The 20,053-nt window shown below is 40.5% G+C and overlaps 1 protein-coding gene across 10 annotated transcripts in view; it reads left to right on the forward strand.

Moving 5' to 3' along the window:
• The window catches only part of LOC122787535 (aldehyde dehydrogenase family 3 member A2-like), a 644,066-nt gene that overhangs the window by 95,850 nt on the left and 528,163 nt on the right, over nucleotides 1–20,053 (forward strand). The gene's annotated exons all lie outside the window — the stretch shown is intronic.

Here is a 20,053-nt window from a genome sequence, read left to right on the forward strand (position 1 = left end):
CTTTTGTGTGGGTACATAAAAACAAAGGCTATAGCCCGTAAATTATCTTCATTAATTATATATCTTGAAAAGACTTGAAACTGTCTCAAAATGTTTCACAACACTGAAGTGTCCTTGTCTGAATTTATCAGTTGCAAAATAATATCATCTGCAAATGAAGCCAACTTTTCTTGATTACCATACCAGTTATATCCTTGAATTTCTGAGTCCCTTATTTATTTATTTTTTTTGGGGGGGGGGGGGCAAATGGCTATAAATGTAAAGAAAGTAACAAAGGGGAAAGAGGAAATGCCTGCCTGTTTTTTCTGTTCAAGCATATAAGAGAGGAACCCTCCCACTTTAATTCTTGCCACTGATCCTTCATACAGCCTTCTAATTAACATTATTATTGTAGCAGCGAATGCAAATGCTTCCATTGCCTTACTCATAAAATCCAAGCTTACTCTGTCAAATGCTTTCTCTGCAGTGACCCACCAACAACAGTGGTATTTTCTTAAATTCCACTTCCATATATTCCCCATTGTTTCTTTGCGAATCACTTACCCAATAACTCTTCACAATCCTTTCTAACCTCTGATTGATTCTTATAATTATCATGCAATATTTTATATGTTCTACTAATTATTCCTTTTTAACAGCAACTTCTGTTTTAGATTCTACTAAAAACTCTACCAGTGCTGGTCTTTCATTTAGGACCCCCCCCCCCCATTTCTTTCTCTTTGCCTATACTCCTATCAATCCTTGATAGGGAAGGCACTTTCTAACCTCCAGTCCAAATAAGTTCTTGGCATCCTCCCATTCTATTACTTTTCTCTCTCTCTAGTTATTTGCTCCCAGTACATTGGTTCCTTTGCCAGTTTTCTCCAATAAATTCCAGTCCTCTCTTGCCTGTTGTTTGTATCCCTAATTGCAGCCATCCCTATCTGCAGAGTCTCCTTCCCCCATTCCTTTGTTGGTTTTGTTATTAGAATACTTTCTGATACTTTATGAATATAATATTCTGCATGATTATTGTTTTTCTCCTTAAAGATCTGCATCAAAAATCCCAGTCTCTCCTTGTCTCTTGAGTTTCCCTCTATTTTATCATCATCCATTTCCACTTTGAATTGTATGTTTCTGCTTGTACTATATATAAAAGCCTTAAATGTTTAGCTCTGAATACTCCTTCAAATTAGGTAATCCCAATCCACCTTGTTCTGCTAGAGGAATCTTCTTATCCCCTTGACTCTTGCTGTCCTCCCCTCCCAGATAAAATCCTTCAGCTCTTTATTAATTGCTGTCTACAACTTCTCCTCTGGTAAATAAAAACACGTCTGACTTATGTATAAGACTAAAGGGACTAAAAACCTTTAAACTAATTGTATCTTACTGTCCAGAGCCATATAACAGAGCTTCCAGTTTCTCATATTTTTTATTACCTTTTGTTTAGTCTCTTCCCACATATCCTTAGCTGCCACACCGGAATCATTTTTAATCCATATTCCTAAGTACTTCATTTTATTATGTCCCCACAAATGTGGACATTGCAAATACAGCCAGCTTTTCTTAACTTCCATACCAATTATATCCTTGAATTTCTGAGTCCCTTATTTACTTTGCCAGTGATTTTAAGTGTATGCAAATAACAAAGGAACTTTATGCATCGCGGCTTAACTAGGGTTAAACTATTCCCAGCGCCATAAAGTCTGCTCTTTAAATTTTCCCTTAAAACTAGCCAGTTTTTTAGTTTTAGCACTCAAGTCTGTTTCTTAGAGCTCAGCACTTGTTCAGAACTCGTTGTAAGCACTAAATAAGCTACAAATTACTACAGCACTCAATTTTCTTCACTTGTCTAGAGGAAAACAGTTTTTAGTACTTAATAAATAAGCACCTATCCATGCATGTCTAAGGGTCAGCACCCGGTGTTTTCTCCTGTCTACCTGATAAACCTGGGCATCTTGGGGCAATGCAGCAATTGCCTTATGTACACAGACAAGCCTCTCCTCCTACCACCCAACACTACAACCTGTGAGAGATGCACTTATGTAGCCAAACTGGAAGCAAAGCTCTCTTCACCCAAGACTGGACTAGAGAGTCAAGAGGAGAAGGTAAACACTTGCACCACACCACACTCATCACATAGTCCCTCAAAACCTACACCACTAAAACAGACACATAGAAACACAAAACACACACCTACATTCTCGGAGGGTCTCAATAAAAATCTGCTCAAGCAACAAAGACCTCCAAAGCAGAAACGCAAACAGCCTCCACCCCCCAACACAACTCAAATGGCACATAGCCCACAAACTCAGTGTGGCACTCAACCACAGCCCATAAGGCATAACAACATACTCAACACTCTAGTCATAGGTGACTCTATAGTCAGGCACACTGATGTTCCACTTACCAGGCTAAACAAGGAGAAAGTTACTGCCAGCTGCCTTTTGGGTGCCAGGATCTGCCACATAATGCACACACTCAGATCACTCCACAACAAGTACAAATATGACACTGTCATTGTCCATGTTGGTGTGAATGACCTGAGACATACCTCCCTGGACTACATGAAAATAGACATGGAGGATGTCTTAAAGAAATCCCAATTCCTCCGAGCTACACACTCTAGGGACCTAAACCTTGTCAGCACAATAAACAGAACATGCTGGAGGGATAAATTCCTGTCCCAGAGACTTCCCATACTCTGGAACAAGCTACCTATCTATATCACACAAAGCTGCCGATTAGCACTCTTCAAGAAAAATCTTGATGATTGGATGGGAATTAGGAAATTCACCCCAGGGATAACCTCTGGGGCTCTGCTCGACAGGGGCACAGGAAAATAATTTTCTTGGGTGGCGAAAGCCAGGGTACCTTTTTGGCTATGCTTATATAGCCCCAGGGCCAATAGCCTAGTACCTACCTGTGAACCTATGAACCTGTGAAAAGAGGATACCCTTGCAAAGGTTCCTGTGCTCAAGGAGAAATTATCCGAGAGGAACCCATCCACTTTAATTTTTACCCCCGATCCCCATATATCCTCCTAATCAACCGTATAATTTTATCAGATAATGCAAATGCTTCCAATGCCCTGCTCATAAAGTCCCAGCTTACTCTGTCAAATGCTTTTGCTGCATCAAGATCCACCAGCATCAGTGGTATTTTCGTATATTCTGCTTCTGTCTGGATCATCAATGTTCTGTTAAAGTCAAATGTTTGCCTCCCCACCACAAAGCCACATTGATCCGTATATGTCAGTTTTAGCATCACTTTTGTCATTCTTTTAACCATTGTAAACATAAACACTTTATAATCTTGGTTTAGTATTGAAATGGGCCTGTATGAAGCTGGATCTGATGGGCATTTGCCCTGTTTAGGTATTATAGCCATCACTGCTTTCCTCCTAGTAAAATACTGTTAAACAAAACCTTCCAGATCTTTATAATTTTTTCCCTCCTAGCTTCCAGACTTCCTCAGGAATGCCATCTACTCTTAGAGACTTTCCTGTAGATTGGTTATATATCACCATTTTTATCTCATCTCCACCTATCTATCCTGTTCATAGGTTCATAGGTTCATAGGTTGGTACTAGGCTATCAGCCCTAGGGCCTATACAAGCCTAGCCATAACAATTCCCTGGCTATTTCTTCCCACATTATTTACTTTCCTGGACCCCTGTCTAGCAGGGCGACTGACGTGATCCCTGGGGTGAATTTCCTTTCTCCCATCCAATCGTCAAGGTTCCTCTTGAAGAGGTCCAAAGAGGCACTCTGCTTGACATGTATGGGCAATCTATTCCAGAGTCTGGGGAGTCTCTGGGTCAGGAACCTATCCCTCCAGCATGTTTTGTTTATTGTGATGACAAGGTTTAGATCCCTGGGCGTGTAGCTCTGAGGGATTGGGATTTCTTTAAGTGTAGCATGTCCAACAGCTCTGGGTTTGACATGGCCTTGTATGTTAAGCAGAGATCGCCTCTGAGTAGACGATATGCGACAGAGTATAGCTGGAGTTTTTAAGGCTCAGCGTGGGGCATCTGCTTTAGGCCTGTGATTCTTTTAGTGAGGTATTTCTGAGGCCTTTCCAGTTGTTGCAGATGTCTTGAGAGGTACATACCAAATGGGGCGTTGTATTCTATAATGGGTCTAATGAGGGATGAGTACAGTGGGACAATGACCTCCTTTTTTCTGGATGAAAAGCCCTTCGTGATGAGGTGTGTCACATAGAAGGATTTCCTGATTGTTGTGGCGATGTGGTTATCGAAGGTGAGACCACTGTCCACCTGTGTCCCTAAGTCTCTTATCACACTTTCTGTGTTTAGTGTACTGCCACCTATATGGTAATTCATGGATACATGTTTTTTCCCAAAGGGGATAACAATACATCCTCATCTGCCTCTAACCTTGGCATATTTAATTCTTCCATAAACATTTCCATTTGTACCTTTTCTTGATTTTCATATTTCTTTGCTTTATACAGATTTTCATAGACTATCCAAAATATTTCTAGTACCTCTACAAGATCTCTTGTTATCTTGCCTGTTTTAGGCTTCCTAAGCTTGGCAACAGCCCTTTCTACTTTCTGTTGCTGGAGGCATTGTGCTGAAAGTTGTGTGCTTTTGAGTTATTATCAAAAAACAGTTGTTTAACAGTAATCTTTCTAAACTCATGCAATATGATTGAGGTAATCCCTTATTTTCTGTTTAGCATTTTGCAGTTGATCCTCTTCTTGTTATGTGAGAGTCCCCCATTCTACAATACTTGAACATTTGTCAGTCTCACTAAATAATTCTTGTTACTTCTTAGCCATATCTTTTTTTCTTTTATTTCCATCCTATTTTTAAACTCCACTTTAATTTTATTCTACTCCCTAGCTATATTTATAGAATAAATGTCTATCTTCTCTAATAGCTCCTGAATAATTTCCACTACTCATTCCTTAAATTCCTCTCTTTTTAACAGATAGGTGGGAAAGCACCAGTGTCTCATTTTTATTTCATTGACCTGTGTTTATATTTTCGTTATTATTGTCGCATGATCTGAAATGGTTATCGGGTGTGTATCAAGACTTTCAATTAAATGCACATGTTCCTGCAAAATGTAAATTCTGTCTAGCCTAGCCCAGTTTTTGTATTTTTAGAAAATATGTAAGTTCATTCTGAACCCCTAGTACTGAATTCGCATCTTCCATGCCAAATATTTTCATAAAATTCTTCAAGAATCAATCCTCCTTTGTTATATTTTCCCTTCTGGGCCCCCCCAGATGCATCTTCACTGCTGCAAATTAAATTCAAGTCTCCACTTATAAGTAATTATTTCCTTTTTTTCTCTTCTGTCACTATTGGAGCTCCAATTAATGTAAGTACTCCAATTTTCCTTTGTCGCAGGTATTCTACTGAATAACCACCCTGAAAACCTTTCTTTAGCAAATTCACACTTTCAGTTCATTCCAAGTGTGTCTCTTGCAGTGTAGCTATTGTCACTCTACATTTTTAATATAGTTCACTACTCATTCTTTTTTGTATTTATCTGTGAGATCATTGACATTTAAAGACATTACAAAAAGCATCATTGTGCTAAAAAGTTATTATTCCCACCTTTTATGTGTAAAAGCAATTTTAAGTATTCAGTTCCAGCTTTTGTGTTACATGCATACACTATTTGGCAGGCTGATCTTTTATACAGTTGTTTCTTTAGTATCCATTTGAGCCTATGTCACATCTTACAAAACTTTTTGTTTTATTGAAAGCCCTCAAAAAAAAAAAAAAGCACACCCCTAATACTCCCTAAAACATATTAACTTAATAAACTATATACATCTTCAAATATTGATGTTTTACCCTCCTAATAAGAACAAGTGTCCCAAATGGACAGCCAGACTCATGGACTTGGGTTAACCTAAAAGAATGGTTATCCATGTAATACGCATGGTACAGCTTGTGCTTCTACGAAGTGCTGTCTGGTTTTGTCTTATCTTTATAGCTCTCCTAGCTGAGAAAACGCTTGAATGTTTTCAGGAAACATTATCTCAGTCATTTCTCTTTATCAGATTGTCTCATCTGTAAGGCGATGAAACGTATAATTATGGACCTCATAAATAAAGGCATAGGTGACCTCCAAGCCCTGGCTCCTACATAATTCGGCTCCGTCAAGGGCAGATATTGCCTGTTACATCTGGTAAACATCTTTGAAAATGTGACCAGGGTCACTGATGAGGGCAAATCTGCTCACACAGCATACCTTGACTTGGCAAATGCTTTTGACATAATGCCACACACTATCATAGTGGGAGATTCCACATCAACCAGTTACCAACGGGGTGCCACAGGGGTCAGTGAATAGTGGATTAAGAAGATTTAGGAGTTTTGGCTGGAAATGTTTACACAGATATTGTTATACCCCAAGTAGACTCCAGAGAAATTTTCCTCAGGTAGACAGTAAATGTTGAAGGTGTTAAGGGGAAGAAAGAAGTAATTGGGAACATATTTTCTGGGAGTGGGGTTAGTTGGCAGACTTTAAGGATTCCCTGCAGGATGCACTGTCAGAGATGCTGGGTGGATATATTGGTCTGATGAGGTAGATGATTTTTCTGAGCTATGATACAGAATCAGAATTGCCTAGACATGATAAGGCCTTGCTGTGTCTAATAATGGTGGCTGCCTAAAAAGCAATTACTAGAAAATGGATATCAAAATCTAAACCTACTATAGTGGAAGCAGTGAATATAATAACAGAGATAAAACAACTGGAATTGAGATCTTTAGAAAAGGGTAGGAGCAAACTACATAGGAAAAATGGGAATTGTGGGAACAATACATACAAGGGAGGAATGATGCCTAAAAGGCAGCAGGACTTATATGAGCTATGTAATGTTTGATAGAGAAACATTGGGTAGATTATAAGTGATGTATAATGTTTGCAACCTGGAGTGTGCCAGTATGGATTGTCATGTAAAATGCTTGCGACTAGGGTTGTGTAGGTGTGGCTTGTTTTCATTTGTATAAATGTATGATTGCCTATATAGTAAGTGATGGTTTAATGAAAATGTTTCTTGTTTAAAAAAATGCAGGAATTTAGTAATATATGTAATATTGCTTAAGTTGTACGATATATAGCAATATGGGTCTATATCACATGGTCGAAAGCTAATAATAGCGAACGACCACAACTTTGAAAACTCCGGAACTCGAAGTTGGCATTGTGGGGTCGCACTACAGTGTTGATAGGGACATTTGCACTTTCCTCACTGTAGTGCAATCTCAGAGTTAGCATATATATTTAGCGAGGAGTGTGGGGGGCACAGCCCCCCACAATTACAACTTCAAGTTCCAGTGTTTTTGAAGTTGTGGTCATTCGCTATTATTAGCTTTCTATCACGTGATGTAGACCCAAGTAGTATATGTGAAGTATAATGTTTGTTATGTTAATATAGTTTGATTACTTTTATATGAATGTAAATTTTCTTATGTCACAAGTGATAATTCAATAAAGATGTTTGGGAAAAAATTACTCCTCTTCTGCCTGGGAAAAAATTACTCCTCTTCTGCCTGGTGTACAGTGAGTAATGATTATTCACAAACTCTCTGCTCTGTCCCACTTTTAGTACCTTGTCCATCTGCCACAGGTTTGTCAGAATCAACTCCTTCTGCTGGTAGGATTGCGTCTTTACTATTAAAGGTCTAGGTTACTTTCTCATAGCCAGGTTTGGAGCATACACACAATGTGCCCTTTCAATTAACAACTCCTGTTGTGGAATTCCAGTCCAGTAGCTTATTTGTGCCTTCATAAAATTAATACAGCATGTTCCCTCCAGTATCTCTGGTACAGCAGAAAATATCAGGTTTTCCCTACATACTGTGTCCTTTAATTCTGTTATTTTTTAAAACCTCTCTTCTTGAGGAGTTTCATGTTCAGCCAGCCTTTTCTTCATTTCAGCCTCTGATTTTTGCAGTTTTATCACCTCATCTGAATATCTATTTAAAGCTTCTTCCATTTTTTTCCAGCCTTTTGTTATTTGAGTTGATATACTCCACCAGTGTTTAGTTTATTTTAATCAAGTCTGTGTGCAGTTGTCTTATGTTTTCCTCTGGGTTACTGGAAGTCATGTCTGGAGCTTGCACTGCTTTTTTGCTGAACAGCTTGCAGTACTATTGGTGTTTTTCCTCACCTTTTGAAGCTGATTTACTTTTAGTTCCTCGGCATTTCTTTTTTCCTTGCATCCAGGCAGTGCACTTACTGAAATTTATCCAGAAATATAAGTTCACTAGATTTCTCTTCTGACTACATGTTTTCACACTGGTGGAGCTAAAATTAAGCTGTTGCTCAATGTGCAGCTATCTTGGAAGTCCAGCTGTGCCTCTTCTTGTTCACTGAGATTCCCCTTATTGTGCAATACTTTAACCTTTGTCCGCCCCTCTAAATAATTCTTATTACTTCTTAACAATATCTATTTTTCTTTTATTTATACCCTATTTTATACTCACATTTTTATTTTATCCCGCTCACTATCACTTCTGAAGAAATTTCAGTCTTCTCCAATAACTCTCAAATAATTTCTACTACCCTTTCCTTAAATTCCTGTCTTTTTAACAGGTAGGTGGGAAAGCAACAGTTTCTCATTTTTTTATTTCATTACCCTGCATTTATTTGGGCATGATCTGAAATAGTTTTTGAATGTGTGGCAAAGCTTTCAATTAAATACACTTGGTACTGTGAGATAAAAAAAATCTATCCAGTCTAATCCAGTTATTATACCTTTAGGAATTATATGTAAATTCTCTGCAAGTCTCTGCTACTGAATTCACATCTTGCTTACCAAATATTTTCATAAATGTCTTCAGAAATCTGCTATGTTTGTCATATTTCCCTCCTAGGCCTTCCCGATATGTCCTCACTATTGCAAAACAAGTTATAGTCCCTACCCCACCTATAAGTAGTTATTTCTTCCCAAATTTTCATACACTTCTTAATAACAGTTTTTGGTAGAACATATATGCATGCCAGCATAATCCTCAATCCTTGCCAATAGACCTTTACTTTTACAAATCTACCTTTATTATCCTTTTTTACTCTTCTGTCAGTATTGGAGCCACTCTAGCAATGAGTGTAATTACACATCTTTTCCTATGCCCCACATATTCTACTGACTCTCTTTCTTGAAATCCTTTCTTTGTCAAATTCTTGCCTACCAATATCCCAGAACAGTCATCTGCATAAAAAGTACCGAAGTTGTTCTTAAAAATTTCTAAAGTAGTACTTGCTTGCAGTGCCAGTGTCAAAACAGGTAGCACACTTGCCTGTGGTACAGAAGACTGTGAGTTTTATCCCTACACTAGGTAGATAGAGTACTGAAACTGCAGTGCAGTGTAAAGGGGTTGCTGTGACTTAAAAATATTAAAACATAACCTAAAGTAAATACATATGGCTAGTTCCAGACTTTACAGGCACTTATTAGACAAATTTAGCTTTATTCTCAACATAATTATGCAGCAAATTCCATCTCTGTCAATTCTGATTACCTCAATGCCATTGCCAAGATTTAGGTTCTCAGTCCCAAAGCTGACATAGGCCTTTTAGGGTTGGCATTGATGCCTACGTTTTATATTGTGATATATTTGACACCAGTGATATAAAGTATTAATCCAGTTCCCAGCATCAGATTGACATTAAGCCAAGACACTGTTCCTTCAGTGTCATATGTTGCTGCCTCAGTGTTGGTACTCATGGTTTCAGAAGAGCCTGCTTCTCAGACCTTAAATCTGTTGTCATACAGTAGGATAAAGGAACTGCAGATTTTTTGGACCCTGACCAAAGCAAGTCCTTCTGCAAAAGGACTTCTTTTATAATTCAAAGTCTCTCTCTCTCTCACACACACACACACACACACACACACACACACACACACACACACACACACACATGCGCGCACGGATACACAGAGTAGTAGAATGTAAGATGGGAGAATAGCAGTTTGGTTACAGATCAGGATGCAGCACAATTGACTTGATGTTTGCATTGAGACAGATACTTGAGAAGAAGGTAGAGATGAGGAGAGAGTCCAACTGGGCATTCCTAGACTTGGAAAAAACATATGACAAGGTTCCAAGAAAGCTGATCTGGGCAATACTGCGGTGGTTTGAAGTCCCAAAAACATTGGTAGAATTAATGCAGGCTATGTACAAGGACCCAATGACTCAAGTATGAAGGGGTTCCCAGTGGGTGTGGGTGTACATCAGGGTTCAGCTCTGAGCCACTGCTGTTCATACTGGTGATGGATTACATTAGCAAACAGGTTGGAGGGGACGGATCAACAAAGCTGCTGTATGCAGATGATGTGACAGTACAGGCAGACTCTGAGCTAGAACTTCAGCAAAGGATAGGAGAATGGAATGCAAATCTGAAGGCACATGGAATGAAATTATGCACAGATAAGACGGTGGTAATGGCAGCAAATTTGGGAAATCAGAAGAAGCTGTGAATAGAGATAGGGAAGATAGTTGGACAGGTAAACAGATTCAAGTATCTGGCAGGAGTAGGTGAGGAGAATGGTAGCCTGAATGAAGAGGTCAAAGCTAGAATCAGAGGAGCTGCAGCCAACTGGCATAGAGTATCAGGTGTAGTCTATGACAGAAGAATGCCAAAGAAGCTGAAAAGTAAGGTGTACAAGACAGTGGTGCTACCAGTACTACTGCATGGTACAGAAACCTGGGTAGTAAAGGCAGAACAGTTGAAGAAGCTAGAGGTGCTGGAAATGAAGTGTCTGAGAAAGGTGATAGGATGCACAGTGTGGGACAGACAAAGGAATGAGGACATAAGAGCAGAAGCCAAAGTAGCTCCAATTGCAGAAAAGATCAAAGAGAACAGATTACAGTGGTTTGGGCGCATGTGTAGAAAAGCAGAAGACAATCTGGTGAGGAAGATTTGGGACAGACAGGAAGAAAGTAAGAGGAATCGAGGACATCCAGCAAAGAGGTGCATGGGTTGTGTGAAAAAAGATCTGCGACAATTAGGCATGAGTGTGGCACTGAATCGAGAGTTGGCGACAGTTAACACGATATCCTGACCCCATGTAGAAAAATGGAAAAAAGGGGCTGATGATGATGATGATGGCACACACACACACACACACACACACACACACACACACACACACACACACACACACACACACACACACACACACACTTCTGGAAAAGCCGCACAGAAATTCAAGCATATTGACTTCCCTCTGGAGTCTTCTGTCTCCACTCCCCTGAAGACCCCATATTTGGGGAAGATTTTGAAGTAGAATATCGCTTGGAGGATGATTGATTGACCCCCTCCGTGTTCCTCCTCAAAGTAAGCTGTGGAAGCCCTGTAAATCTGCTTATTAACCCTCATGGTTGTTTCTTTCTTTGGGGAAATCTTTAAGTATACCCAAAAACAGATTGGAAAAAATCTTAATTCAGTGGTCCCTATTTCCAGAAACAGCTGAAGCACAGAGAATGGCTTGTTTGAATGGTAGCTTCCAAGTCTGCCACTTTGATTTGAGCAGCAGCTTTGAACAAGGCTCCCAACCCCAGAACCCTGATGTACCTCCCTCAAACAGGGAATCCCAAGTCATGGACAGGTTTGGAATGTGACTTTAGCTTATGAAATACATCAGACAGTAGTGAAATTTTCTGATGGACTTTTAAAGGTCACTTTTTTATCCCAAGCTTTAGCTTTTTCATATGTGAGCAACTACATGGTAAACATGCTTTGTAATGCCACTGAAGGAGCTGCTAGATGCATCAGTTCCTGCATAGCAGTTCACTGTCATGAGTGGTTCAAGTTGACAAACTTTGCAAGGGACACTAAAGTGACCTTTTTACATTCCGCATGTTCCATACATATTTGGAACAAGGGTAAAAGGATATCTCAAAAATACAGAGAAGCAGGGTAAGTGCCTCACAAGTGTGGGTGTAAAATTTAGCCTCCACAGTTTACCACTTGTAGGATGGAGAGGACACAGCACTGTATATGATTTTATTGCAGTACACATCCCAAACCTCACCAGGAGGCAACTGGAAGGAGACCCAGCACCCAATGCAACTTTTATCATTATCATTGGCCAAGATGGAAAGGTTCTTTGCATTCTTTAGGAAGTCATGATTTGTCCAGGTAAGACAACAGAGCTCCTGAGACCTTGCCATACTGTCCTACTCTGGAAGCAGCCAGAGGTTATTGTCCTATCATTTGTCAGGTTTGACTTCCTTTAGCAAGGGTAGATTGATTAGGCAATACTATCACATGCCACACCTTATATAAATCCCCAGAGCTTGTGGACAAGATCTGCATTGATGGATATTACTGAACAAGGTACCCTACTGTAGTCCCTTCCACTTGCCAACTCCAAGGGTGTCAGTCACTACAGATGAGTCTGTCTTAAGGTGCAGTCAGGTAGCAGTATAACAGGTAGACAGTTCAAGGTGTCTGCACATCCCAGAGGACCAGCTTCAATATTAACATCTTGAGTTATGAGCACTTCTTCTCAGTCCACCCTTTGGGACTGCCTCAGGACATGATAGTCATTCACTCTATTTACATGGAGGTAGTATGGTACATCAAAATGCACGGCCAAGTGGCGAACTTATCCGTTATGCCAAGACACTGTGAGAGTCCCGCAATGGGATATCCAATCCCACTGATCCCTAGTGGCAAATCATATTTCTGGGAAATCCAGTTGTCCTACGGGCAGACTGAGTCACTGTCTGTTGATGCCCCAGAAATGGCTGTACAACCACTCTCGGAATAATAAGTTATTTCATCTTTGGGGCAACCTCACAATAACCTGTTCACATCTATGAGCAGTGGTAAGTAACAACAAGTCGTCTCTTTTTTTTCTTTATCTCATTGGCCATGCCTTTTACTGGTCTACCCAGATGAAGCATCCATACGTGTACCGATCTATGCATGCAATAATGGCCGGATGCAGAACCTGAGGCATGGTTGTGAAGTGTTTATGTATGTATTTAGCTTTGGGGTATAATTTATTCATATAGCAAATTACATCAGGATGGCACATGTGCAGTTAAAGGCATAAGCCTTGCATCTTAACAGGTATCTTCACTGCATTCATAAGTCAGTTAACTTGCCGTTTGTTCCCGGGCTTTTATCCCTGTGTCATTCTTTCAAGAACTGGCCTAATTGCCGCTTGCGATGCTGTTAGTTGTACTGTATAAATAAATTCTACACTACAGTGTAGTAATAGTGAAAATGCCAAACTTTGGAAGTGGATTTATGACTTCTAGGTTTGTTACATAAGGGTTTAGGAGTTATCTTTCCAAGAGGAACACCATCGACAATTTGTGCATTTTTTGGTACTAGCATACCGTAGGATTATTCTCTTATTGTGCCTCAATCGAACCTTGTAACTGTTTTTCCTTCTCCTTCCCTTTTTGAAAGAAATGTTTTGGAACACTTATTCTTTCTGTCTTGGTTGGTCCATTACTGACCCATATCTATTAGAAACCTACTTTTCTGTGTTGAATGCAACAATCAAGGCTCAGCACCAGTTGTCAGTGTTTTAAACAAAGCTTGTTCTTTATAAATGCTGCACATAAGATAATACTGAAATGTGTGTCTCTCTGCCTAAAAGGTACCTCTGCCTTTAAATATTTGAGTACCTCAGACCAAAATCTTTCAAATACCTTTTTTAATAATGTTAGAAAGTGTTCCTTACTTGGAACTTCCATTTGAAGCAGGAAGCATGACACATATTTAAGCTGAAAGCTGTACTCGTCCATCCTCCTCATTGTAAAAACTATATTTTGGTTAATAGTTATGCCTGTAGAACTTATTGTTCCTGGTGCAGTTTATTTTTTTTAATAATTCATCTGCGAATGACCAGAAAGAAGAATCATCTGCAAATGACCAGGAAAAAAAGAAACCAGCTTTTGTGATCCCACCTGGAACTGTTAGGGTGAAGCCAGGAAGTACAGTCCATTATTTCCCAGTTAAGGGGCCTACCATGTTGTGGCCAGTTCTAGTTTGTGAGACTCCTGCTTTGACCAAGTTGTGTAAAAAATGAACACATTATTGATCGATTTTATAGCTTTGTCAAATACTAAATAAAAATAAATAGTGCAAGCCCTGTCTGACCATAGATCATGTTGAGGAAAGGATTGCTGTACTGACAAGATACTTAGCACAGGCTTGCAGGGAACCAAGTTGAAGTTGCTAGAAGACAACTTGGTTAATATGAAGGACCACAGCCAAAGAAAGAAACTGAGTTTCACAGGAAGGAGAAGCTGAAAAAAATGTCAGTATATGATTAAAATATTGGAATAGTCTGGACTGACTGTAGACAAAGTAAAAACAGAAAGTAGAGCACACAGAGTTTTTCTTCAAAAGCATCTGAGTTTTAAAATGTCAAAACCTTTATTGGTCTGGCTGAAACTTTTTCACTTAGAGGAAACATCCTTGCTGTTTTAGTCATCTGACAAAATAATTCACTAGTTGAGTAAATGATCCACTCTAACCATGACTGCACCACTGAGACCAGTAATGTGTGACCTTACATTCTACCAGCAATCCAGAAATATATGTAGAAGCACTTGATATTTAGATTTTTACCTGACTCTATTAATGGTGTTTCTCCCAGGAAGAGTAGTTGCATTTCATTCACTGGATGAAGCCATGCTTAAGTCAAATCATTCAGAGGCGAACAATAGAGCTCCAGTCCATGGAATAAGAGCAGGCAAAGCAGTCAAGAGAACAGCAAAAGACTTCACCAGGAAGAATGGGATTTACAGAACTCTTTCTGCTTTGTAGACATTGTCCCTGTTTTTCCCCCTCACTCCATGGTAGTATGAGTCAGTCTTAGAATGTATTCCCCACCAAGTGTTGAATTGACTAGGAACTGTTATAATTATGAATGTGGCTGACAAATGATGTTCCGTGTGGAATGGGAAAGCAGACAGCGCTTGCTCTTTTTTTTTTTTTTTTTTTTGTTAACATCCTGTAGCATATTCTGAAGGGATGAAGCCAAATTTTGGCTGGCTTGTGTACTGACAGAATGCTAAAATTTGAAGTTTGTAGTTCTGATAGCTGTTTGGAATGAGTTAATACATACTAAGGTTTTCTTTGGGGTTTTTGCTGTGAAATTGATGTTGCCTGAGGTGACTGCATAAGGAAAATAGACAAGTCTCTCAACTTATTACAGATGTTCTTTGTGTTTCACTGTTGCAGTTATTACATTTGGGTAATCTGCTGGCAGGTTGCCCTCAGTTGGCCTGAATTCCAAAGTCTTGGGTCCTGCATCGGTTGCTGTCTCCTCTTCCATGACGTCAGGTCGTCAGGGGTATAAAACAAGCAGCTGACACCATTTTCTTTAGTCTTTCTTGCTGCGCGGTCCCCAAAGCAGAAGCAGTTCGCAAGTGCCGGTCGACCGACTCCTGAAATTTTTGAGTTCGAGTTTCAGAACCGAAGTGTTCACTAAAGCTAAGTACCCCGTTGGGGAAACTTTTTTCTTGCTCCATACCGATGTCAGAAAAAAGTTAATAATTGTATTACTTGTTGGAAGCAAATACCTCATAAGGATATTCAGTTATACTGTATTCCTTGCATAGGCCCTGATCATAACGTGCCTGGCTGTCGGTTTTGTGCTAGATTTACCCAATGCACTATTAAGCGTTGTTATATTTTTGCCTCAAAATATTTTCGAAGTAGATTTAATTACCCTGAAATGTCGTCGACTAGCAATCCGACTACCGGAGTACACAAAAAATGCAAAGAAAAGGACAGAGACAGACCGTCGAGGTCCAAAACTGACGACAAAGCTTCTCCTAAGCCAGTCGCCAGTTCGCCGGTACTCAGTGAGGCGCTTTCGCAGCCCCTGATACCCGCTACTTTTGAGTCGCAGGCCCCTACTGAGACCCATGTGGAGACCAGCATGCCGCGAGATTCTCAAAGTATTGTACCCATGGATGTCTCTCCCCCGGATGGATCCGGAGCCACTGAGCAGGCACCGGCTTCTGAGGGTGAATTCAGGCCTCAACATTTTTATATAAAACCAACGCCAACTTCAAAATCAAAGACAAAAGCAACTTCTAAAGCTAAAAAAACAACGCATGAGCCACGTGCACAGGCCTCTATCCCCAAAAAACAGATGATCAAAATGGCTGAAGACCTAATTACCTTGATCAGGGGTTCCCAACCCCCTCCTTATAAGAGGCCTAGGCAAGATACTGATTATGAATCTTCAGATCAGGTTTCTATTTCTTCTGATTCCTGTTTTGATCAGGAATTATCTATACCTCCCTATGAGGATTCTGATGCAGAGGAATCTATCCCATCTGCATCACCTCCTGAGGATTATTCATTTGGAGAAACCTTGTATACTTTGAGGGAGCATTTTTACTGGGAGAGTCAAGATTTCTCAGAATCAAAAAAGAGGCTCAGGGATTTCCTTCTTCTCCCTCAGCATAGGCCTTTAGCCATACCTCCTGTTTTAGACATTGTGGATGATGTGTTTTCAGAGTCAAGCTTGACTCCAGACTCCTTACCTCCAGCTCCCAGCAAGCCAGACAGATATTACAGGGTCCCTGACTCACACAAATTTTTATTTAGAAACCCTGCTGCTGACCCTGAAACTATTTCACAGGGTCCAAAAGGTGTTAAGGCCTCAACAGCAAAAAATCGTACCCCCTCTGACAGAGATTCAAGGGCACTGAATAGATGGGGAAAGAAGGTTTATACATCTGCAACCTTGGTAGATAGGGCTTTAAACTGCCAGTTTCATATGCTCAAGTATCAACAACATGTTATGGGATTACTGAAACAGAAAATGATGCTGATTTCTAAATGTGCAGAAAATTGCAGGAATTATTGCATGCAGCAGAACAAGTTGGAAAGCATACTTTGCAATTTGGTTTTGATTCCTTGGAGGCCTCCTGCAGGGCCGCAGTTACTGGATCTGTGATTAGGAGGCATGCCTGGCTAAAAGAGCAAAATTTGCCTGATCATGTTAAAGCTAAATTGCTGGATGCACCTTTACAGCTTGATACTCTGTTTGGTATTAAGGCAGAAGAGGTTTTAAAGAAAATGGAAGACAAAGCTAAGTCTATGCAAACTGTGAAAGACTTCTTGCAAGTGCAGCCACCAAGATTCAGTAGACACTGACCTACAAAAATTGGTCCTTTCCTGTGTCCAAAAGAGCTCAACGGGGCAAATCCAGGCACCCTAAAGGTTCTAGATAGCAGTCACAAGATTCTTACAGGGCAAAGCAATGGGGTGCTTCTACCTCCAAATATGGAGGAAATAAAGCATAACCCTACAGTAAACAGTCTCAATGACTTCCCTCTGCCATCACCAAGCACTTATCTTTTGGCAGCACCCTTAGGGGGAAAATTATCACTTTTTGCACAAAATTGGCAGTTAATAACCCAGGACAAGTGGGTGCCAAACATAGTATCTCAGGGATACAGATTCCACTTCCATACTCTGCCAATGGCAAACAGTTGGCCAGATCTGCCAAAAAATCAATGGGCAGAGGCACAGAAGCAGGTTACGTCCCTCATGGATATGGGGGCTATTCAGCTGGATATGGGGGCTATTCAGCCAGTACTAGAACAGGAAAAAGGACAAGGTTTTTACTCAAGACTGTTTTTGGTACCCAGAAAAAACAAGGCCTGGCACCCAATACTGGACTTATCAAGTTTGAACACATACCTGGACATTCCAAAATTCAAAATGCTAACTTTGCAGCAGCTTCTGCCCATGCTGGGCAAGAACGCTTGGCTGGTGACATTAGACCTAAAAGAGGCATACCTGCATATCCCAATAAGGGAATTGTGCAGAAGATACCTCCATTTCAAGGCTGGCTCTATGCATTACCAATTCTCTGCACTGCCCTTCGGCTTATCTACTGTGCCCAGGGTATTTACAAAGTGCCTGGCACCAGTAATTGCATTTTGCAGACAAAAAAGTATACAAATTTATCCTTACTTGTACGACTGTCTCATTCAAGCAGAGAACAAGGACATTCTTCTTCAGTACCTGGCATTTGTGAAAAGACTTCTAACATGCCTAGGGAACACAGTAAATGAAAAGAAATCACAACTGGTACCCACTCAAAAGATATCATTCCTGGATGCAAGCTTGAATACAGCTGCCCAGATGGCTTTCCTCAAGCCAGACAAACAAAGGCAACTGATTACTTACTTCAAACTGATGGCAACAAAAGCCCAGTTAACTGCAAGACAAACTCTGCAGGCTTTAGGGTTCATGGCATCCTGCATCCTACTGATTTCATATGCAAAACTGCATATGAGGAAACTACAGTGGTACCTAAAAAGTTTATGGAGTCAACATTGTCACAGTCTGGAAACAGTGATTCCTCTCATTCCCTGCCTACAACAGGAGTTTCTATGGTGGGCAAAGGCATGTCACCAGAACATGGGATGGGCTTTCACTCTACCCTCTGCCAGGCAAACCTTAACAACAAACACATCCGATTATGCATGGGGGGCCCATCTGGCGGGAAGATGCATTCAGGGCACATGGACCTCAAACCAAATGCATCTGCATATCAACCAAAAAGAGATGTTAGCTGTTCAAAATGCCCTGACAGCCTTCAAGGATTTACTTCATCCAGGACAACTACTGATAAAGATGGACAACACCACGGTGATGTGGTATATAAACAAGCAGGGGGGCACGCACTCATACCCCCTTTGCAGACTAGCCATGGCACTGTGGGACACAGCCTTGACTTACCAAGTACATCTTTAAGCTCAATTCCTGCCAGGAAAGCAAAATACTCTGTCAGACGATTTAAGCAGAAACCTTGTGGACCCTCACGAGTGGAAACTAGATCCACAAGTCTTTAGCATGATAATAAAGAAATGGGGGAGACCGGACATAGACCTATTTGCCTCTCCTCTGAATTATCAACTGAAAAAATTCTGCACAAGGACTTGTCACGGACAAGCATGTAAAGTGGACTCCCTATCCTTCAGTTGGAAAAAACAGTTTACACCTTTTCTCCTCTGCCTCTTCTTCCCAAGGTACTACTAAAAGTCAGACAAGAGAAACCAAAGATGATATTAATTGCTCTGGACTGGCCCCGCCAATGCTGGTACCCAATTCTAAGGAACATGTCTTAATTCCCAGCTTGGTACTTACCTCAAATACCTCACTTACTGTCCCAGCAAAACAATCAAATCCTGCATAATCAGCTCCAAACACTGAACCTGGCAGCATGGCTGATCATGTAGTTATTCAAACAACACCTTTCAGTAAAGCTGTGATGGATGTCATTTTGGAAGCCAGAAGGCCTAGTGCTAGAAAATCTTATGCTGATAAATGGAAGAGATTCTGTGCTTGGAACCAAGTACAAGGAACTGATACAGCAGAGCCAAATATTCCTCAGATTTTACAATACTTGACTGAGATGCTTGACAAAGGCCTATCTTTTTCATCAATAAAAATCCATGCCTCCACCATCTCAGCTCATTACAACACAGAGCCACAATCTTTTCTCATCCTTTACTAAAGCAGTATCTTAGAGGGGCCAAAAATGTAAGGCCTCCCAGAAGATCACCAATTCCTGCATGGGACCTCAATTATGTGTTGGAAAAGCACACCCTGCCTCCATTTGAACCAACTGCTACCGTAGAGCTAAAGTTCTTATCATGGAAGACAGCTCTGCTCCTGGCAATTACTTCAGCAAGAAGAGTCTCAGAGCTACAGACCCTCAAGGCTGTGGAGCCTTTTATCATTTTTTACCCAGACAGGGTGTCCCTGAGGACCAATCCTTCATTTATGCCTAAGGTGGTTTCCAGTGTGGCTCTTAACCAAACTATTCATCTGCCAACTTTTTATCCAAATCCACAGAACAAGGGGGAGAGGATTCTGCATTCATTGGACATACACAAACAGCTAAGATTCTACTTGAGCAGGACTAAAGTTCTAAGAAAAACTGAGCAGTTACTAGTGTCATATGCTGCAGGATCAGAAGGAAAGACTATTTCAAAGCAGACTATTTCAAAGTGGATAAGCCACTGCATTCATTTCTGCTACTTACACCATGGCAAACCTGTGCCCAAGGGCATTAG

The sequence above is a fragment of the Protopterus annectens genome, chromosome 13.part0 (assembly GCF_019279795.1).
Source record: "Protopterus annectens isolate FY-2018-M chromosome 13.part0, PAN1.0, whole genome shotgun sequence".
NCBI lineage: Eukaryota > Metazoa > Chordata > Ceratodontiformes > Protopteridae > Protopterus > Protopterus annectens.